The sequence below is a fragment of the Lissotriton vulgaris genome, chromosome 12 (assembly GCF_964263255.1).
Source record: "Lissotriton vulgaris chromosome 12, aLisVul1.2, whole genome shotgun sequence".
In the NCBI taxonomy this organism is placed as follows: domain Eukaryota; kingdom Metazoa; phylum Chordata; class Amphibia; order Caudata; family Salamandridae; genus Lissotriton; species Lissotriton vulgaris.
Genome location: NC_141700.1, coordinates 268,466,516 through 268,490,261, shown reverse-complemented (window position 1 = coordinate 268,490,261; position 23,746 = coordinate 268,466,516). Strand labels below are relative to the sequence as shown.

Genomic DNA, 23,746 nt, shown 5'->3' with positions numbered 1-23,746 from the left:
AGTCTGTTGATGTTATGCATTTGTCATCAAATAGATGGAAAGGAAGATCTGTTGACGGATTAGGAATGCTATCGAATTAAGTCGCGAGAAGGACAGTTTATTGTCCTGTTCTTCTTTTAAGCATTATTTTTGATCCATTCAAGGAATCTTCCTTTCCGTACGCTGTAGTTTGCCTTGCCTCCGGAGAATCAATAGACTACCTCTAGTATTATACATGCATCTACTACTGACGGAACACGTACCACTAATGTTTTCAATGGTAAAGATAATGTTTTGAAAGAAATCTAAATAATCAATTACATAGCAAGGCAGAGACCTTGGAGGGCCATAGTCATTCTTCACCTTTGATGTTCTTGCAAAGATTCCCATCTTGGAATATAGGTTCACAAGCATCTGGGCAGAGTGTAAACGTACAACAAACAAAAGAGGCTAAAATCTAAACGCACCCTGCCACAACACAGTACTTTACCACAGTTTTGCATAACTTTTGCATAAGATATTAGAATCAACATATTTTTGCTTACAGTCTGCTACATTTGGGTTTGAAAGTATCCCGAAAGTTTTACTTCTGCTAAAATTGTAGATATACTGTGATTCTGTCATAAATTAGACGTTTACAAACATTCACAAAATTTGAGATCACAGAATCTAACATTAGCTAAAATAATGCTCATTAAGAGTAAGGACAAGTGGCCGCTTATTTTTCAACATAGCAGTGTCACAATGAAATTCTCTGCCACTTGTTATCCACCTCATGGTGGACTACTTTAGCTTTAGAAGAAAATTGAATATCTGGGTCTTTAGAAACTGATCTCTATCCCTTATTCTATTGAATCTATGGAACTCCTGAGACAGCAGCTTTTTCAGCGCCATGATATCCCCTAGGGGATGAGTAACGCAGTCTACAAATACTGCAAATAGATTCTCTATTTTGTTCGGGAAAAGGATCCACCTGTCAACATTTTTTTTTTTAAACGTAGTTTATTGGGTTTTATACAAACATCATAAATGTACATTCAATCCACCAATTAGCTGGTCAGTTCAGTCCCCGTTCCAGGATGTAACCCCACTATCCTTTGTACAGTAGAAGAAAAATAATAAAAGAAAATGCAATCTTCGCATTGTAATGAAAACCAAATGATAATAAGCATATCCCAATACTTCTTACAATTCCAACATCCCCCCAACTTGTGTTGTGGTCCCTCCCCTCCCCCCATGTCGCCGGTGTGTACTATCTCACGGATCTATACAGGCGTGTGGGAACAGGAGCCACTCCTTATAGAACTCCTAGCCATACCTGTCCTAGCTCGGGATTCCTACCATTTCTGCAATCACCTCTCTTTCTTCCTCTATCTGATAATCCTGCAATGCTTGTACCAATGTTTCCCATGCCGTTGCCATCTCCAAGGCCCTATCTGTATTTATTCGTCGGGCCTGTTGGTATCTAAGCGTGCTCTCAATTGTCGCCTACTTCACCAATTCAGCCCTCCATTTCTCACTGCTAGGACCCACCGTTGCTTTCCAACGTCTCGTTATTTTTTGTTTCGCCAGTAATAGCCCCATATCTATATATTTACTTGTGATTTTGTTTTTCGATGTGTGGGGAAACCAATGCAGGATACCAGTGGCTATATCAATGGTCAGCTGTCACTCCGTAATGGTGTTCAGTACCTCTCCTACCTCCTTCCAATAGTCCCCCATCTCAGGGCAAGACCACAGCATATGCAGCAGGTCAGCACCTGTTCGTGCACAGCGAGGGCACGCCGCTTCCTGCACCTGAAAATATTTTTGGATTTTCTTCGGTGTCAAATAGGCTCTATGAAGAATATAAAATGTACCAGCTGGAATCTCGCGTTTCTCGTGCTCTTCCAGGCTCTGCGCATGATCTGTGACCATGCCGGGGCAGGGATGGGCTTCCCTATGTCAACTTTCCAGTTTTCTCTCAACACTTCCAAGGGAGTCAATCCATCATTAAGCATCCTAGAGTAAAGACAGTTGACCGCCCTGAAAGTCCCGGCCGCCATCATGGTATATTGGCATGCCATGGTCATCTTAGGTTCTGCCAGCCCCTCCCGCCAATGCACTTGGAGTGCTCTAGTTAGCGCTGCGTACAAAAGAAATCCCCCCCCCCCCTCGGCAGGTCGAACTTCTCCTGCAATGTCTGATAAGGCAACAAGGCCCCATCCTCATACAGGTCTCCTAATATATGGATCCCTGCATCTTCCCATTCCAGCAGAGGTGTCCAGTCACCACCATGTGGAAGCGCTGTTATCATTCTGTAACCTGGTGGGTATACAAGGAGGGAAGGAGCCACTACTAGGGTCTTAGTAAACAGGTTTATTAAGCTGATTAAGTCAGTATACAGTTCCAGGGGACTTGGGGTAGCTTCCTGCTTTACTCTTCGGAGGTCTCCACAGCCCGGTCTTCGCGTCTTGCCCGGTGTCCACAAGAAAACAAAAGAAAGGTGGCAATTACTTCACTGCCTAAGTCCAAGTAATTAAAGGGGAAGGGAGTGAGGGTAACTAATGTGGGGAATTGATAGACCGAACCACCGTCACCAACAACGGACTCACAAGCATAGAACCCGAAGTGACTGTGAAGTGCACAAAGTAACAGGTGTGTCCTGGTCCCTCCCACTCCCTCCGTTACCCGGTTCCCCCCTTATTAAAACGAAGTAGGTTGCGGAAACGACCCCGTACCTGACTGAGCCACGCATCTTCCTGCGCCTGGCTGGGAGGTGCATGGGACCGGTGGCCTCCTGGCTTCTCCCTCGGCGGGGACTCCGACTCTCTCCTTCGCTCCGACGTTCCGTTGTCGGCTTGCCTCGTCCCGGGTCCTCTGGTTCTCCCGTCCGTCTCGGCGTCCTCCATTCCTTGTTCTCCACGTCTGCTTCTTCTCCAGGGCTCGATGTCTAATCAGCACAGCAGCAACTCCGCGTCTTCTGGGTCCTCCTTTTCTTCGGCAACATCTCCTGGGGATAGGCTGTCCTTCCCTGACGTCAGAGGGCGGACTCACGGCCAAGGGAATCAAGGCTTCTCTTAAAGGGCCCGGACCAATCCTGCAGGGAAGACGGAGAGTCAGTCACTGGGAACGATCCCGGTGCTTTCGTGACCCGGTGACACATTCCCAAAGGGATCTCAGGCGCATATGGGTGCAGTACTCCCGCCCTACACTGCAAACGATTCCAGCATAGTCGCAGTGTTTTCTCCTCCATCAACAGGCCCTTAAGATCCAGTTTCTGCTGCAGCACTATGTAGGACAGCACATGGCGAGGTATGCCCCTGCCTCGCTGCTGATTCGGACCTCTAAACTCTTTTATCACTGCTTGCGTTAAGACCTGGAGCTGGGCCGCCAGGTAGTACAGCTCAAAATCCGGGACCGCAAGTCCCCCCTCGGCTTTAGGCCTAATGAGCGTCGCCAACGCAACCCGGCGTCTGCTCGTTCCCCAAAAGAAACTCACTATGAGTGACTTCAACAATTTAAACATTGAACACGGGATCCACACTGGAAGAGTCCTGAAAAAGTACAAAAGTCGAGGGAGCGCTATCATTTTTAACAGCGCTATGCGCCTCGTCACTGACAGAGGGACTGTGGCCCAGAAGGTCATGCTACTCTTCAATGCCCTCAAGCCACGTCCCACATTGCCTTCAAGCATATCGGCTGCTGTATGATAGATATGCACTCCCAAATATTTCAAACAATTGGGTTCCCACCTCACCTCTCTATCAGTAACTGGCTGGGGCTCTCCCTGCTTCAACTGGATCAGGCAAGTTTTCGACCAGTTCACTTTCAACCCAGATATACCGCCAAAATCCAAAAGCAAAGACCCATCTCTCGTCAGCGCTCCACTGGCGTTGTCAAGGAATAGCAGCAGGTCATCGGCGTACAAGGATATGTACTGCCGACCTCCTCTACACCACAGACCGTCAGAGTGGTCTCCCAGTCGGACCTTCACCGCTAACGGCTCTACCGCCAAGGTGAACAACAAAGAGGATAACGAACATCCTTGTCTCGTGCCTCGATTCACTGGGTACTGCGAGGAGATCAGCAATCCGACGCGCATTCTAGCCACAGCCGATGTGTAGAGCACTATCGTCCAGCTGATAAAGCCGGCCCGAGGCCAAATCGCCCCATCGTGGTATATAAATAAATCCACTCCAAGCTGTCAAAAGCCTTTTCAATGTCCACCAATAACACCATTGGTTGTGGTGCCTCCAGCTGGTCTTCTTCAAGCAACCTCACTAATCTTTTGATGTTCGTGGATGTGTTCCTCGTTGGGATGAAATCAGCCTGATCCAAATGGATAAATGTGGTCATATGGTGTAGCAGTCGGGTCGCCAATATACTGCTCAGTATTTTAAAGTCAGTTGTCAGCATCGATAAAGGGCGGTAGGAGGCTGGATTTGCCACCTCCCGCCCTGGTTTTAAGAGGGGAATCACTAAGGCCTCTCGCATTGAAGCAGGCAACCTGCCCAGCCCCTTTGCTTCCCTATAGACCTCCAGGAGTCTCGGTGCCAGTATATCTATATACAAAAACCACAGTTGATGGACAGAATGCAGAACAATGTCATACATTCACCCCAGTACAGAGATCTGGGCCTAAATCCATGTTTTTTTTGCACTCCACACCACCCCAGTTCATACATGGCCATATGCAAATCAGTCTGCTCCTGTGCCTCAAGGGAACAGTCCAGCCCGAACTGCCAAGCCACGCCTTCCCTGGACCAGAAACAAGCTTCCGAGGACCGGTTTCTGGCATTCCAGCCGTCTTCAGCCCGGCTTGCTTGAATCCAGTGGTGTGGAGTGCAAACAAACAATGGATTTAGGCCCAGATCTCTGTACTGGGGTGAATGTATGACATTCTTCTGCATTCTGTCCATCAACTGTGGTTTTTGCAGTATATCTATATACAGCAAGTAGAACTCTATCGGCAACCCGTCGACTCCCTGTGTTTTATTTCTAGCCATGCGCTTAATAGCACTTCTAATTTCGCTCAACTCTATATCTCGGCCGAGGCATGTCGCCTGTTCTGCTTCCAATTCCGGAAGTGAAAGTCCCTCCAAAAAGGAACCGATTTCCAGGTCTCTCGCCACTAGTGAACTCTCATAGAGTTCTTCATAGTAGCGCAAAAAACACTGCAGGTTCCCATTCTGGGTGTACACCAACTCCCCGCCATCATCAACCAGGGCCAAAATAGGGGTGCCCCTCTTGGTCGGGTTGGCCAGCCAGGCCAGCAGCGTCCCTGCCTTGTCTCCCTCCGCATGAGCTCTTGTGGTATGGGCCTTAGAGTCATAGCAGCGCAACCTTTCCATTCCTGCAGCGACCTCTTCCTTCGCTGCCTTTATCTCCTCCCGAAGCTCAGGATGAGCAGGTCGCGCCAACTCTGCCTTACGTAGTTTAGTCTTGGCTCACTCTAGGTCCTGGAGGAGCACCCTCCGCACTCCCGCGTGTTTCCCTATGCACATGCCCCTGACCACCATCTTGAAAGCATCCCACTCAATCGCCCTCGTGGAGGCCGAGCCGGTGTTCTCTGCAAAATACTGGGTGATCCTCTCGCTCACTTTGCTCTGAAAAATCAGGTCCAGTGTCTTAGGGCGGAGCCTCCAAGTGGGGATACTCGATATCCCAATCATCCAGTGCATGGTAAATAACAGTGAATTATGATTGGAGATCGTTCTGGCCAGGTACTCAGTTCATACTACACTGGGCAGCAAATTGGGGAGCACAGCACTGCGTCCAATCGGGCATGAAGATCGTGCACCCCGGAGTAATAAGAATAATTTCGTTCTAGTGGGTGATGCACATGCCAGGCCTCCACCAGATTCCACCTATTCTGCCAGTCCAGTCTGCCTTTAGTCAGTCTATGTATCGGGGAGTCAGCCAATGGAGGGTGTGATCTATCCAGCGATACGTCCGTTATGGAGTTGAAATCTCCACCAATTATCAGGGAGCTCGCAAGATAGGACGCCAACGTACCAGAAAGTTGTGTCAGGAAACCTAGCTGATCTACATTAGGTGCATAAAGACTACAGAATGCTACATCTCTGCCCCTAAGTCTACCCTCTATGGCCACAAATCTGCCCCAAGGGTCTATCGTCTACCGGGTGAGTTGGAAAGGGACCCCAGCTCGTATCCAGATCAGAGCCCCCGTGCGAATGCTGAATAGGTGGTGTTATAGACCTGCCCCCTCCATCGTCTTTGCAGTGCTATGCCCTCCTCTTTAGTTAAATGGGTTTCTTGGAGTAATGCTATGTGAACTCCTCTGCGAACCAAATACGCATGAATCTTGTGGCGTCGTGTCATAGTATGTAGGTCCCTCACATTCCAGGTAATACAACATAAATCAGCGGTATCTCCCATTCCCCACAAGTAACATCTGCATCCCGAAACATACACACACTTCCACACCGGTCAACGTCCCCCCCCAACTGCGTTTCCCACTACCCCGCCCTCCGCTACCCCAGAACAGGACCTAGTAACGCACTGCTATCTCCCATCCAAACCAATTTCAACTGTAACACAATCCTAAGCCCATCAGCAGTCACTGAGGGCACGCCATAAGGGCAATGAGGGGGACCGGGTGCCAACGGGCCGCCACCCAGCTTCTGTGTACTTACTGCCACAAACTGAGCCCCGGATAAATGAAAACTTTAACGATCCCTCCTCCCCCGACTCATAGTCCCTGATCAGAACCTGCTACAGGAAGTCCATATTTTCTGCGGCATCATCAGCAATTCAGTTCAGCAGCTGCTTTAGCCCTCATCCAATATGCCTTCTGCCGTTGACGGTGTAACCTTCGGCAAGAGCACACTGTTCGATCGCTGTCCTTCTCTGTGTCTGATCCTCCCGGTGATGCCCCTCCTTGAGCTCCCAAAAGAGCCGATGCCACTTCGAGCACATCTCAACGTTCCGCTTCTGTTTGTTGCAGCGAGGGCCTCCTCAGTCTGTTTTGAAGCCTCCTCGATTTCCTCTGAGGCAATTGTCTTGCAATCCGCTGCGTTCCTTGGTCGTCATCCTCCTTCCCGGCTCTATATAACTCCAGCCAAACACAGGCATCTTCCGGAGTTTCATGAAAATATGTTTTACCGTCCACAATTACCCTCAGCTTAGCCGGAAACAACAGGGAGTATTGGAGTCCCTCAGTCCGCAGCTCCCTCTTAACGTCCAGGAAGGAGGACCGACGTCGCTGTGTTTCGTACGTGTAGTCAGGGAACAAGTTAACCTTACTGTTCCCCACGTAGTAGGGACCGTTTGTCCATGCTTTCTGCAGCAACAAGTCTCTATCACGGAAATGCAACAGCCTTGCCACCACTGGCCTTGGGGGTCGGCCCTGCTGGGGTGGCCGGGCCGGGATCCTATGCGCTCGTCCTGGAGTATAGAAAGTAGAGAGGCCCTCGGGCGCTACCACAGTTTTGAGCCAGGTCTCGAGGTACTGCAGCAGGTCCGTCCCTTCCGCTTTTTCCGGCAGACCCACTACGCGGGTGTTGTTCTGGCTATTACGTCCTTCCGCATCCTCCGCCCGCTTCTCTAGCGCTTCTGTACGATCCAGTACATTCATCATTGTTGCCGTGAGGTTTTTCTGCAGAGGTTCGATAGTTTGGAGCGCTCCCTCCACCGTTTTGACCCTGTCCGCCAATTTACCATGATCAGCGCGTAATAGGCCCAACCCCGTGGCCACCTGCGATATGTCCTGTTGTAGCGCCGCTCGGGAATCCAGTATCGCTGCCAGTATTTTATCCAGCTGGCGCTGTAATTGGGGATCATCCAGCTGCTTGTGTTCCTCCTGCTCCTCCCGACCAGGTGATTCATTTTCCACCAGTGGTTGAGCTCCGTCTTTTTTCCCTTTTGGCTTGACCATGGCTAAGCACCGGTAGTCGGGGGCTCTCTCACCCCTCCGGCCTGCTGTGTGCGTGAGCCCTGCGCCAGGGAAGAGCGCCAACTCTTTCTCTTGCCGTACCACTGTGTTGGGTCAGGCTCTCCCGATAGCTCCTCCCCCGCGGGGTGCCTAAAGTAACCACCCCCGCAGCGCCCCCTAGGTTTCCGCCACCAAGTAGTCAAACCGCAGATCAACTTCAGGTTTCAGACCTCCGGGATTCCCGCACCTCTCTCTCGAGCCATAATAGCCGTCCTCTAGGCGTCCGGGTAACAGGGCCACTCGGCTTTCCTGTGCTCAGGGTCCTCCACCAGACATAGCCTCTCTGCCAATCCTCGATGCTCAGAGTTTCGTTTCTAGGCTATGGCCGGCATCTTGGTCTGCTCTGATCTCCGCACCGGCTAACTTTCCGACAGACGACACCAGGATATTAGGGCAGGTCCCGGTCCCAAACCCCAGCTAGTGGGAGCACAGTCCCTTCCCCTTTCCTCTGGTCGGGGTGGGAAATCTGGATCTCCGGTTTATCAGGATTTATAAGGGCTCAGCTACGGAGCTCACGATTTAGGCGGCCGCCATCCTCGGCTCCAAGCCACGCCCCTCCTCCACTTGTCAACATTGAAAGAAATGTCTTATTTTAATTTTGAAAAGTTTTTTTGTATATGATAATTGTGAAATTGGAATTGTTTAGCTTATACTGATAAATAGAACTTTAAATTAAAAATCTACGGTGGGGAAGAGAGATAGTGTTTAATTGCTGTCAAAGACTATATTATTTTGATCAATAAAACAGAATACTCAAATTCGCAATTATAAGGCTGCATAAAGTATTCCATGAGCTAAAACAGCAACAATCTTGGCTAAGGAATGCCAGGAAAGAGGGTGGAGCTTTAAGCAGCTTTTCATATGAGCAATGTGGGGTACTATATTCAGTATCATTCTCAACTGAAAACGTCCCAGATTTAGTGACCAGCAGTTAATTGTTTTCAATAGAACTGCTAGTTGCTTAAAAATGTAATTGGCATTAAACAGTGTGTCATTTAATCCGCTTAAAGTCACTTATAAATACTACACATAAAAGAGGGCTGTCTTTACGTCTGCACAAGGCATCACTGATTATATCATCTACAGAACCACTCACACACCCACTTACCCCACTCACCCCATACAACCTCTCGAGGCGCCCACTCACACACACATGCATTGAGTCACATACCAATACCAATACCAGTACTCACATACCCACTCACTTCTCCATAGAGACACTCTCACACCCACTCCCTCACTCATACAGCCACTCACACAACCATTCAGTAACCTGTACAGCCACTCATACAACCAGTCACACCCATACAGCCACTCACATAGCTACACACTAACCCATACAGCTACTTGCACACCCACGTATTTACCTACACAGTCAGTCTCACACCCACGCACTCCCCCATACAGCTTTTCAACACAACCACTCTCTCACCCATACAAGCACTCACAAACTCACACACCCACACAACCAGTTACATACCCATTCAGCCAATCAAACACGTACTCGCTCACCCATACAGCCACTAGCACCCCACTCAGTCACCAATACAGCCACTCAGACCGCTTCTCACTCGCCCACACAGCACTCACACATCCACTTATACACCCATACAGCCACTTGCACACCCATACACACAAGGGAAAAGTCACATAGCCACTCACATAATATATGTTAGAAGTAGTATTATCCAGTAGTAATACACCAAGGATACAAATTTAACTTTTGTAGTAGGTTATTATATATGTTTAACACCAATAAACTCTTAAAAACACAGTCACTTGATCATGTCATCAGTGATGTCATTTGAGATGTCATCAGTGTTGTCACTGACCATGTCATGAGTAATGTAATATGTGAGGTTATAAGCAGTGCATTAAGGGGGCATAAGTTATAGTTAGCTCAGGTATCTATAACTGCTGAATTTCACTGGTTTTGTATGAGGGAAATCTGAGCCTAACTATAATGTCCCTGTAACCTTGGGTTTTTTTTTGTGAAAAAAATAAAGAATATACACAGGCAAAGGCAGGTGCGGCTGTTGAAACTCGTTACCTTTTTGTTGTGTGCCACTAAACCTGTTTCTTGCGAACCCGAGTGTGCTGTAGTCTGTCTGGATTTCAAGGCAGACGTGATGATTAAAGTGTCACTGGTGTTGAGAGTGCTCTACATTGGCACAGCTTTCCACCTAAACTAGGGAACTACCCAGAGTTCTCTGCATATATATATATATATATATATATATATATATATATATATCTTTCCACAAACCTCCGAGTGAGGAGCCTCCAACCCTGCAGGGCGGCCTCTTTAACAACGGGCACGGAGACGCCCGCCAACTTCACAAAAACACACTTGAGGCCCACTTCTGGAAACGGAGCTTTTAATACAAGATTCGTTGCACAGCGCTTTCTGCAGTCCAACTAGTTTCGGCACTACAGCCTTGATCACGGGCAGAAAGTTTTACCAGGTGCTTCTGTGCTCGCGTTTTTTGTAACGTCTCTGATCACGTGACTGATGAAAGCCTGCATCTCCCAGAGTGCATCAATCCGTGCAGGTAATTGTTGTTTGTAGGAAATACTCGTTTTGCTGTCAGAACGATGGTATTCTGCTCAGCTACCTGATGCACACGTTGTTACATGTATCCCAATGGAATCAGTCAGAAAGTCTAAATTCGCGCAATGCAGAAAGTTGAGACATCTTGATTCGCAGGCTCCTGTCTCCAGAACGATTGGAAGGGGAATCATCCCCCAGCCAAATCCCTTCCAGCGCTGCCGTTGTTTTCGCCATATGACATCTCCTAACGGGCTCCGTTTCCAGAAGTGGGCCTCAAGTGTGTTTTTGTGAAGTTGGCGGGCGTCTCCGTGCCCGTTGTTAAAGAGGCCGCCCTGCAGGGTTGGAGGCTCCTCACTCGGAGGTTTGTGGAAAGAAATGATGAAGGAGCATGACCCACACGCTGCCACTAAACCTACTTAGGAGATGTCATATGGCGAAAACAACGGCAGCGCTGGAAGGGATTTGGCTGGGGGATGATTCCCCTTCCAATCGTTCTGGAGACAGGAGCCTGCAAATCAAGATGTCTCAACTTTCTGCATTGCGCGAATTTAGACTTTCTGACTGATTCCATTGGGATACATGTAACAACGTGTGCATCAGGTAGCTGAGCAGAATACCATCGTTCTGACAGCAAAACGAGTATTTCCTACAAACAACAATTACCTGCACGGATTGATGCACTCTGGGAGATGCAGGCTTTCATCAGTCACGTGATCAGAGACGTTACAAAAAACGCGAGCACAGAAGCACCTGGTAAAACTTTCTGCCCGTGATCAAGGCTGTAGTGCCGAAACTAGTTGGACTGCAGAAAGCGCTGTGCAACGAATCTTGTATTAAAAGCTCCGTTTCCAGAAGTGGGCCTCAAGTGTGTTTTTGTGAAGTTGGCGGGCGTCTCCGTGCCCGTTGTTAAAGAGGCCGCCCTGCAGGGTTGGAGGCTCCTCACTCGGAGGTTTGTGGAAAGAAATGATGAAGGAGCATGACCCACACGCTGCCACTAAACCTACTTAGGAGATGTCATATGGCGAAAACAACGGCAGCGCTGGAAGGGATTTGGCTGGGGGGATGATTCCCCTTCCAATCGTTCTGGAGACAGGAGCCTGCGAATCAAGATGTCTCAACTTTCTGCATTGCGCGAATTTAGACTTTCTGACTGATTCCATTGGGATACATGTAACAACGTGTGCATCAGGTAGCTGAGCAGAATACCATCGTTCTGACAGCAAAACGAGTATTTCCTACAAACAACAATTACCTGCACGGATTGATGCACTCTGGGAGATGCAGGCTTTCATCAGTCACGTGATCAGAGACGTTACAAAAAACGCGAGCACAGAAGCACCTGGTAAAACTTTCTGCCCGTGATCAAGGCTGTAGTGCCGAAACTAGTTGGACTGCAGAAAGCGCTGTGCAACGAATCTTGTATTAAAAGCTCCGTTTCCAGAAGTGGGCCTCATATATATATATATATATATATATATATATATATATGCAGAGATACTTCTCTAGTTTAGGTGGAAAGCTGCACCGATATAGAGCACTCTCAACACCAGCGACATTCTAAATTTGCTCACCTCAAATGTCTGCTTTTTTATCAAAGTCTTTAAGCATAGGATTCTTTTGAGGAACAATGGTTCAGAGTAGGCCTAATGAGGTCCAAGGGATAAAGGTGAAAAAAGCGAGTATTTAATAAACGCTAGGGAGCGAAAATTGTAGGTACAAGTAGGAATTTTTATTTTCTCTTTCTTTTATAAAAGATAAACATAAATATTTTTATACTGTATTTCAGGTGCTCAAGTGAATAGTACGGTGCAGGACGTGACATAAGTGAACGGACTGTCACACAACAACAACAAGGTTAAAAACACAACAATTATATACAATAAAGCAAGTGAAATTCCTTGGGTGGGTCGACGGCGTTTCGATCTATATAGCTTTAGATCATCATCAGGACTGATGAGCTTCCTGAAACTGTAAGATTTGGGATTTCAGTTACACGATATTCTTCCTACATGTATATTTAAACTTACATAGATTATATGCTCCCGGGGATTAATGGAATAGCATGCACATGTTTGTATATTTTCACATGCGCGTTTAATCAAAATATTAAGGAGGTGCATATTTACCTCACCTTGGTGCGCAGCGCTTATTTAACCAAAAAAGGGGGGGCTGAGGCCATGTATAAATACATGCACTATTTTACGCAATTAATTGCCGATTTTTTACTTTACCTTGCCGATGCGTTATCAGGCAAGGATGGATTTTCTGACAATACAACTGAATTGGTTGTCGCTTTCCGGAGAGAATCTGGAATAACATGAATTACTTTCAAACAGTGCAGAGATTGTGATTATAGTTATTTCCTAACAATTTATACTTAGGCCACTAGATTGGCCTAGGGGTTGCTATAATGTATGGTATTTTGGTAATTATAGCCAAGCATGCAGTTTAGAAAACCGTTTTATTCTTTTGTTCTAACAGTGCCTGTAACAAAGTAGAGAAGCCCATATTTACTAATGAAGAAAACTTGCATTGGTTTAAATTGATTAAGATCTCTCAATGGGGTGATCCAAGTAGACAGGCATGCAGTTTAGAAAAACGTTTTGTTTTAATAGTGGCTTTATCAAAGAAGAGAAGCCCATATTTACTAATGAATATTCGCTGAAGAAAACTTACATTGGTTTAAATTGATTAAGATCTCTCAATGGGGTGATCCAAGTAGCGCTCAGTCACTTTTAATTGGGACGAGGGTCCTACTTGAACTTATTTAAAATAAAAATAAAAGATAGTGGTTAGAGCCTTTCTAATATCATTATACAATGCTACAGTCATAGGGAGGGAACAGGCAAGTCAACTTACTTGGAAAATTAAAAGAATTGACAATCTAGAAGAATCCGTTTAGCGCGTTAGTTACTTTGGTCATAGGTAATTATTGGCGCCTGTAACTATAAAAACAAGTGTTCAGTACGCGGTTACTGTTACATAGGGAGATTCAGGGTGCTTAGCGTTGCCTCATGTCCAGGGGTAAACTTACTTAATACCAGCGTGTTGGCGTAGCAGAAAAGGGGGGTCCGAGTAGCCTCTCTCGCTGCTGCTTACAAGTCACGGAACGCCCAAGCCGCCATTAATAGCGTGTTGGCTTGGTGCGCGCGCAGAAACAACAGTGTTTCACGACGGCGCATGTGTGACAGAGTCCCCTCGGCTCGCGCTCAGGGAAACTAGTGTTGATCAGTGGCGCATGCGCAGGAGTAAGTAAAGCGCAGACAGACTATTTCGCATTGGGAACAGCGTGAAATTAGTCAGAAATTAGTTTTAAATTAGTCAGAGCGCTGAAAGTCTACTTGACGAGGTGATTTTAGCGCGGGGATTACGGGCCTTTAATTTTAAGGATCGTGCTGAGGAAAATTCTGATTGGGTTCATAATTTCCAAACATTCATGTGAAGCAATAAGTACAACCTTTAAGCAGACACTCTTATGGACATTTTGTTTCAAAAGAACAGTACTGTGCCGCTTTTGCGAAAGTTCAGGTGCACATTTTCCAAATGATATGCAAAGAGAGCACATGACTCAATAGATATACAGTAAACCATCACTTGGTATAGCTCAGGTGCACATATTCCATTCATCAAGTGTATTGAGTCCTTTCTCAATTGTTTTACAATAAAACATCCATTTGCATTCTAGCCGATTCAGAATTGTCTGTTGATTGCCACCTCTGGCATTTGGTACAAGTTTGTCAATAACCTGCCACTTCAGGTCATTTTCAGAGTGTCCCAATTCGAGGAAATGTTCAACCAAGGGAGCCGTTGTCACTTTGCATCGGATCCTGCTCCTGTGTTGAGATATTCTTGTCTTTATCTGTTGAGTCGTCTGTCCGATGTAGAGCAATTTACAAGGACACTCAAAACTGTAAATCACATTTTTTGAATTGCAATTTGTGAAAAAGTTTAAGGTGTGCTTACAACTTCCATACTCGAATACTTTGGTGTTCGTAGTGAATTCGCATGCCATGCACTTATTACATTTAAAATGCCCTAAAACTCGTGGCATATTCAATCTTGTTTCAATTGTGTCCTGTCTGATTGGCTGGCTGGCTGCTCTCACCAGATGGTCCTTTAAGTTGCGACCTCTTTTGAATGAGAATAGGGGAAGCCCGGTGTTTAGCTCTAAAGGGTCTAATACATTCCAATGTTTTTTGATCATTTTAGTGAGTTGGTTGCTAGCTGCATTGAAAGTGGTAACACAGGTAATTTTTGATAAAGTTTTTTTGGGGTGAGGTTCAAGCAAGTATTCTCTATGTGTGTACCAAGCCCTTTTCATGGCCCTCCTTACAAGTTTTCTTGGGTAGCCTCTTGCAGTTAATTTTTCACAGAGAACTTCTGCTTCGGAGAAAAAGTCATTTTTGTATTTACAATTTCTCCTGATTCTCAGAAACTGACCATAGGGTAATCCATCCCTCAGAGCCCTGGGGTGTGCACTATGGTATTGCAGGAGGGTATTACGTTCCATCGGTTTTCGGAACAGTGTAGTGTACAGTTGTTCTTCTTCACATTTGATGGTTACATCTAAATAGTGGATTTGGTGTCTGCTGTGTGAGTAGGTGAATTTCAAGCCTGCTGGGTTGGTGTTTAACCATATACAGAAGTTGCTTAGTGCTTCTTCATCACCACTCCAGATCATGAGGACATCATCGATGTACCTGTGCCATGATTTTATTTGGTCTCGAAAGGGGTTTGTTACGTTGAGGATGACGTTTGTTTCCAGGTCATCCACGAACAGAATTGCAAAGTTGGGGGCAAAAATTGCCCCCATGGAAGTGCCCTTGCATTGCCTATAGTACGTATCTTTGAATAGGAAGTCGTTTTTGGTTAGGGCTATTTCCAGAAGGCTTATTATAAATTCTGTGGGGACTTGGTGTGGTGCTGGACGGTTATCCAAATGTTTTTTGAATACATTGATGCCTTTGTCCTGAGGAATGTTCGTGTAAAGTGACTCTATGTCTAGAGTCACCATGATTTCACTGTCCGGATGGAATGGGTGTGACTCAATGAGATTAATCAGGTGTGTGGTATCCTTAACGTATGTGGCAGTGTCTTGTACCAAGTCTCGAATGAAAAAATCAATATATTTACCTAGGGGTTCTACAACAGATCCGCATCCTGATAGTATCGGTCTTCCGGGTGGTCGTTCTGTATCTTTGTGAACTTTAGGCAATGTGTAAAGTACTGGGGTACGAGGGTTTTTGTTATTCAGGAATAAGAATTCATTCTTACTTAGAAATCCTAGATCAAGTGCTTCTTGGGTGACACAATCCCCGCGCTAAAATCACCTCGTCAAGTAGACTTTCAGCGCTCTGACTAATTTCACACTAATTTCTGACTAATTTCACGCTGTTCCCAATGCGAAATACTCTGTCTGCGCTTTACTTACTCCCGCGCATGCGCCACTGATCAACACTAGTTTCCCTGAGCGCGAGCCGAGGGGACTCTGTCACACATGCGCCGTCGTGAAACACTATTGTTTCTGCGCGCGCACCAAGCCAACACGCTATTAATGGCGGCTTGGGCGTTCCGTGACTTGTAAGCAGCAGCGAGAGAGGCTACTCGGACCCCACTTTTCTGCTACGCCAACACGCCGGTATTAAGTAAATTTACCCCTGGACATGAGGCAACGCTAAGCACCCTGAATCTCTCTATGTAACAGTAACCGCGTACCGAACACTTGTTTTTATAGTTACAGGCGCCAATAATTACCTATGACCAAAGCAACTAACGCGCTAAACGGACTCTTCTAGATTGTCAATTCTTTCAATTTTCCAAGTAAGTTGACTTGCCTTTTCCCTCCCTATGACTGTAGCATTGTATAATGATATTAGAAAGGCTCTAACCACTATCTTTTATTTTTATTTTAAATAAGTTCAAGTAGGACCCTCGTCCCAATTAAAAGTGACTGAGCGCTACTTGGATCACCCCATTGAGAGATCTTAATCAATTTAAACCAATGTAAGTTTTCTTCAGCGAATATTCATTAGTAAATATGGGCTTCTCTTCTTTGATAAAGCCACTATTAAAACAAAACGTTTTTCTAAACTGCATGCCTGTCTACTTGGATCACCCCATTGAGAGATCTTAATCAATTTAAACCAATGCAAGTTTTCTTCATTAGTAAATATGGGCTTCTCTACTTTGTTACAGGCACTGTTAGAACAAAAGAATAAAACGGTTTTCTAAACTGCATGCTTGGCTATAATTACCAAAATACCATACATTATAGCAACCCCTAGGCCAATCTAGTGGCCTAAGTATAAATTGTTAGGAAATAACTATAATCACAATCTCTGCACTGTTTGAAAGTAATTCATGTTATTCCAGATTCTCTCCGGAAAGCGACAACCAATTCAGTTGTATTGTCAGAAAATCCATCCTTGCATGATAACGCATCGGCAAGGTAACGTAAAAAATCGGCAATTAATTGCGTAAAATAGTGCATGTATTTATACATGGCTTCAGCCCCCCCTTTTTTGGTTAAATAAGCGCTGCGCACCAAGGTGAGGTAAATATGCACCTCCTTCATATTTTGATTAAACGCGCATGTGAAAATATACAAACATGTGCATGCTATTCCATTAATCCCCGGGAGCATATAATCTATGTAAGTTTAAATATACATGTAGGAAGAATATCGTGTAACTGAAATCCCAAATCTTACAGTTTCAGGAGGCTCATCAGTCCTGATGATGATCTAAAGCTATATAGATCGAAACGCCGTCGACCCACCCAAGGAATTTCACTTGCTTTATTGTATATAATTGTTGTGTTTTTAACCTTGTTGTTGTTGTGTGACAGTCCGTTCACTTATGTCACGTCCTGCACCGTACTATTCACTTGAGCACCTGAAATACAGTATAAAAATATTTATGTTTATCTTTTAAAAAAGAAAGAGAAAATAAAAATTCCTACTTGTACCTACAATTTTCGCTCCCTAGCGTTTATTAAATACTCGCTTTTTTCACCTTTTTCCCTTGGACCTCATTAGGCCTACTCTGAACCATTGTTCCTCAAAAGCATCATTCTACCCCAGGTTCAACTTTATGGGGTTCCCTTGTTTATAAGAAACTTTAAGCATAGGATTAGCACAGTGCCATCTACGCCAAGATAGAAATGGACAAAGTCTTTTACCATTTCCACAGCAAAGTCTTTAAGTTTAGGATTAGCACAGTGCTATCCATGCCAAGCAGTAAAATGGCCAAAGCCTTTTACCATACATCCCATAAAAGTCAGAATATTAGAACATATGAGAGCAATAACCAATTGGGATGTAACATACACCGTTTTGACAAATTTCACAATGGGTCCATCTGCCACGCCCAGATGGCCTGCCCGAATGGAACTGTGGTGATTTCTGGGAAATGGAGTGTCCAAAATTAATCCTCAGATGGAAGCACATTTCTTGTAAGCTCTGGCTGAGCCCCCACAAGTGTCAATGTCCTCAATCAATTGGGGGCCATGAGGCTTGATATTCACCTACCTGATCATGGGGCAACTGCGCTGGATCGAGGACAGTGACGCTTGTGGGTGTTCATCCAGTGCTTACAAGAAATGTGCTTCCATCTGAGAATTTATTTTGGACACTCCATTTCCCAGAAATCACCAGAGTTCCATTTGGACAACCCATCTGGGCGTGGCAGATGTTAAATAGACGTTAAAAGCGATGGGGGAGTGTTAATCATGGTATTGCCTTTGAAGAAGTGAATAAACAAAACGCGTCGGGCAAAGAAGTGATTTGCATTTATTTCTGCTTGCAGGCGGATGCTGCCCGTACCAGTGATTCAAGGAACAGGTTCAGCCTTACGCAGCTGCTCGAGTGCTTTCCATGTGTGTATTTATATTTATTTGGTGTTTTGATGAGTAATCTGAAGAAGTTTTCCCATTATTGTTTTAATGGGTTTCATTCATTAAACATATAAGAAAAATTTTGTTTCCGACTTTAAAATAAAAAAGTGCAAACACACAAGAGCAGGCCATACTTATTTAGTTAAAGTGCCTTTCCCACAAGTTATGTAAAATAAATATATCTCATCTAGCACAAAAAGGACACCTATATTCAGATGTCAGCTTTTCAAATTCTGACGTCTGCAAAGTAATTTTCACAGAGTAGCAGATACCGGGTATCTCGCCTCAGTAACACTGCAGCGTTGTTGAAGCATGAAGACACCTGTGGGGATTCTAAGCCCTTAGAATGATTCAAGAATTTGAAAGACCAATACAATGCAACACATGCAACCTAAGATTGCAGAAAGGGTGATTTCTGTGTTTTTCTTAAGCACACAATTGATCATAAGTGATTATTATCATCATACAGTAGCAATTAGCCATGGATCCATGGCAGTCCCTAAGTATAAAAAAACATGTTTTTTGCACACTTTTAGTCATTTGCCAATTATGTTCGAAGTTATTCTGAAGTTATATCGATTTGCTCTGTCCAATTGCCCTATTGTTCTCTGGAAGGATTAAAATAGCTAAATGCATCATCGTAACATAGCGGGTATGTATCCAGATTTTATAAATTCTTTATCTGGAACTAATGAAACTAAGTCTTTAAATTCAAGAATAAGAGTGTTAGAAATATTCACGTTAATCTTCACGATAACTTTTATTTTTGCCTCACCCACCTGAAAACACCATAAAAACCACCATCATATACTGCACCTTGCCGGTTTCTCCATGTGGAGTCATGTTCTCTTTGGAGGTGATTCTAGTCTCCAGGCCTCTTTCACGCTCATTGGTCCCTGATACAAGACCTTGGACATCGGTTTGAAAATAAGGTAATCTAGCTCCTAACTTTGCCTGCAGTGTGAAAGTGGCATACCTCTTCTTTGAGTTTCGCTTGATCGAGTGGATTTGGCTGCTTCGATGATGCAGGAATTGACGGATGAGAAGTAGGTCCCATTTGGTGTGCTGGTTGGATCTGTTTCTTGACTTTTGTGTAGGGGTGATGGTCTCCTTTACTTGAGATGACATTACTTTGCGTAAAATGGCCATTTGGTACCTCTTCTGTGTTCTGCACGTTATGAGTGCCACACATATGCACTGCTTTCTGCAAAAGTAGATTGAAAACAAATCCGTAATGTGTGCTGATTAATTATGATTACATAGTTTAAGTTAATTATATGCACCAAAGATTTGTCATGTAGTTAGTGCAATTAAAGATCCTGCACAGGACGCACTACACTAGAACCATGCTCCATAAAACGGTCGGGCTGAGACACCCCTCTGCCTGCGGGGATGTAGAACACAGGGCACGGTTTACCACAGAATATGGGATTGCCCCAACATACCACATTATTTGGAGGCAGTTATGGAGACAATCACTCGGGTGTGTGGCTTCCAAGTTCCCCCTGAGCCGAGAAGGTGCCTTCTCAATATATGGGAGCCAACAGACCTTAACCTCGCAGCACAGAACTGGGCGACCCTTGGGATTATGCTAGCTAAACGTAATATCGCACAACATTGGGGCACGCCCACTGCCCCCCTACAACAACACTGGTGTCAAGATATGGATAAAGCGATGGTGGCCGAAAAAGCAGTCTTCACACACAGAGGGCGTCCCAAAAAGTCGGAGCGGGTATGGGGCAAGTGGAATTCCTTACGCGGCAATATCTGTGACCCCCGGCGGAGGAATCAGACCCAGATCTAAGCGACTAGCCCACAACGACAATTAGAGTGCCGCACACATGCCCAAACGCAGGAGTCCAGACACTTAGATGAGTGAAGTTTATGTTACAAAATCAGGCAACTGGGCACAATGTATTACCTGTTTAAATACCCTGTAGTGAATGTAACATGACAATGAATATTGCTAAGTGTGACCAGCAATGTTTCTTTACCTTGCACTTTTGAAAATAAAAAGTTTTTAAAAAAACCAAAAAAAAAGATTTGTTATGTATATGACTATATTTTTTTTATAACAGGTTGAATTAATTTTAAAGCTTCATTCGCAGTTTGGATTCCTCTTGATAGAATTTCCAGGCCACCATTACATTTATTTTCCTAATTAAACATTGAATGGCGCACATATTGTTTCTGTAATTTACCTTCTAACCTATCCATTAGGCGCCCAAGAGACAAAAAGACTGTTTGCTGTGAATTAAATAAAAAAATAGATTACTGTTTGGAAGAGAAAGTCAATCAATTCCTGTCTACAGTTTCGAAGCAGTTTGTTGAAATGACAGACGATTTCTTCCTACCTTTGCGGAAGTTCCAAATCAGGATGCAGGGGGCTCGGGACGGACCTAAGGAATAGTCCAAAGGAAAATACCTGGGGGTTTTACGACAAAAGTTGAGATTAAGATTTTAATCTCAATCCCGCCAACACATATCTGAAAAGACTATTAACTTCCAGAAGATCACCAAATAAGCATGGGTGGACCCTGAGCTATCTTCTGACTCTCCTATAAACGACAAAACCCTTGGAAAACTCCAATAGGCCCCCTACATGCCTCAATGAGACCCTGGTTAATCTCAAAACAGACCCTTACATAGCTCCAGCAGGCCCACAACAACTCTCCGAGAGCTACCACGAAATCCTCCAAAAGCTGCCAACAATCTGCGTTAATCCCCAGACCGAACGCCATGTGGCTCCAATAAACCCTTAAAAGGCCAGAAGCAAACTCTTGCATTGATCCAACTCAGCAATCAACAGGCTCTCACGCCACACACTAGAAGATCCTATAACTATAGCCTGCCCTCAAAGGGCGTGAACCAATCCTCGTAGCCATCCTTCTAGGTCTATGCTCCGGTACTATGATTCAGCCTCCCCTATAACTGCTGAATTTCACTGGTTCTGTATGAGGGAAATCTGAGCCTAACTATAATGTCCATGTAATCTTGGTTTTTGTTTAGTGAAAAAAATAAAGAATATACACAGGCAAAGGCAGCTGCGGCTGTTGAAACTCGTTACCTCTTTGTTGTGTGCCACTAAACCTGTTTCTTGCGAACCCGAGCGTGCTGTAGTCTGTCTGGATTTCAAGGCCGACGTGATGATTAAAGTGTCACTGGTGTTGAGAGTGCTCTACATTGGCACAGCTTTCCACCTAAACTAGAGAACTACCCAGAGTTCTCTGCATATATATATATATATATATATATATATATATATATATATATATATATATATATATATATATATATATATATATATATATATATATATATATATATTCACTGAAAAAAACATAGGTTTCACACCAGTTATAGTTAGCTGGAAATTTTACTGACATAATACCATTGAAATTCCCACGTTATAGTCAGTTGGACTCACAATAACTTGCGCGCCTGCAATGCACTGCTGATGACGTCACATATTACATCACTCATGACATGGTCAGTGACATCATTCATGACATCACTGATGACACCATCCAGTGAATGTGTGTCTTTCTGAAAAATCAATATGTTTTATTTATGTATATGTAAAGATCGATGGAAGAATAAATGTTTAAATAAGTGTCTCAATGGATGTTTTAAAAAAAGAAATTGATTGGTTAACTGGCTTAGTGTGTATATGTGTGTGTTAGTGAATGAATGACTGTCTCACTACTGTCTTTATCAGTAACTACATATGTTTTAATGTAGTATATGTGAGTATTGATGTATATAAGTGAGTATATTTGAGAGTGAGAGATTGAAAGAGTTCTTGTTTAAATAAGTATGTGTTTCTATATGTGATTGTTTAAGAGAGTAAGTATGTGTAAGTTTCCTTAGAAGTAAAGAGGTAGTTTGGTATGTGTAAGTTTCCTTAGAAGTAAAGAGGTAGTTTGTGTATAGTTGTATATGCACATAAATGGATGATCAATTTTTTTTTTGCATGTGTGATTAGGTGTGTGAGTAACTTTTGGATGACTGTCGGTGTGTAACAGGATGTATTGGTGTTTCACTACATATGATGAGTGAATATATGTATGAGTGACTATATAGACCTGTTGGTGAATGAGTGGATGTGTATATAGATGGTGGTATTACTGAATACTGAATTGGTTGTTGAAACTGGTATGGGTATCTCTATTTTTTTGAAAATGTTAGTTTCTATTTTTGAATATGTGTTTCAAGGGTTACATTACACTGAAAGGAGGTCTGTCACTCTCTCACAAGGATGGTGTCATCAGTGATGTCATGAGTGATACATATATTTAAAAATTACTCGCTAATATATGTATTCACTAAGATACACTTTATAAGCCAGTTAACCAATCAATATTTTTTTTAAAACATCCATTTAGACACTTATTTAAAAATGTATTCTTCCATGGACCTTTACAAAAACATATTTATTTTTCAGAAAACACACATTCACTGGATGGTGTCATCAGTGATGTCATGAGTGATGTCACTGACCATGTCATGAGTGATGTAATATGTGACGTCCTCAGCAGTGCATTGCAGGCGCGCAAGTTATAGTGAGTCCAACTAACTATAACGTGGGAATTTCAATGGTTTTACGTCAGTAAAATTTCCAGCTAACTATAACTGGTGTGAAACCTATGGTTTTTTCAGTGAATTTAATAGTTTTTTTAAATGCTCATTCCTAACTATAACGGATGTGAAACCTATGGTTTTTTCAGTGAATTTATTTGGTTTTTTAAATGCTAATTCCTAACTATAACTGGTGTGAAACCTATGGTTTTTTTCAGTGAATTTCATAGGTTTTTTAAATGCTAATTCCTAACTATATATAAGGCCCCAAACCTGTTTTTTTCAGTGAATTTCAAAATGTTGTTAATAGCAAATGTCAATAGCTATGAAATGTAATATTTTTGAAAATGGATGAATCCTATATTATATTTGTATTTAAAACATTTTTTAATGTATATATATATATATATTTATTTGCTTTGGAGCGCCCCGGAAAGCGTAGTCTTTTGAAGCGCCCCAGGGTGCGCTCCGGAGAGCGTCCCGTTAGCGCTATTGCCGCGAACGAAAACATCATTGTGACGTATCGCGGAGCTGCGTCCACGTGATACGCACAGCGTAAGCGCACCCGGAAGCACTCGAGCGAATACGATCGCGCAACGTAAACATCCGACGCGCTTACGCGACGTGACCGGGGCGCGCCCACAGTCGCGCCCGCGGGCGCGTTGCGTAAGCACGTCGGATCATGTGACCTGAAAATAACACTTTTAATTGGTGCAGAACAGTTTTGGTTTCATAATGATGAAATCCCTGATCTTGTGACCTGAAAATAACACTTCTCATTGGTTCAGGACATTTTTTTTTCCAAATGA

The 23,746-nt window shown here is 44.1% G+C and overlaps 1 pseudogene across 1 annotated transcript in view; it reads right to left on the bottom strand.

Annotated features, from left to right (window-relative positions):
- LOC147673926 (uncharacterized) overlaps positions 1-23,746 on the bottom strand; it is a 206,331-nt pseudogene that overhangs the window by 29,323 nt on the left and 153,262 nt on the right. Inside the window, exon 8 of the transcript XR_015302522.1 lies at positions 19,336-19,563. The product of XR_015302522.1 is annotated as an uncharacterized LOC147673926 (transcript). The remainder of the gene's footprint in view (positions 1-19,335; positions 19,564-23,746) is intronic.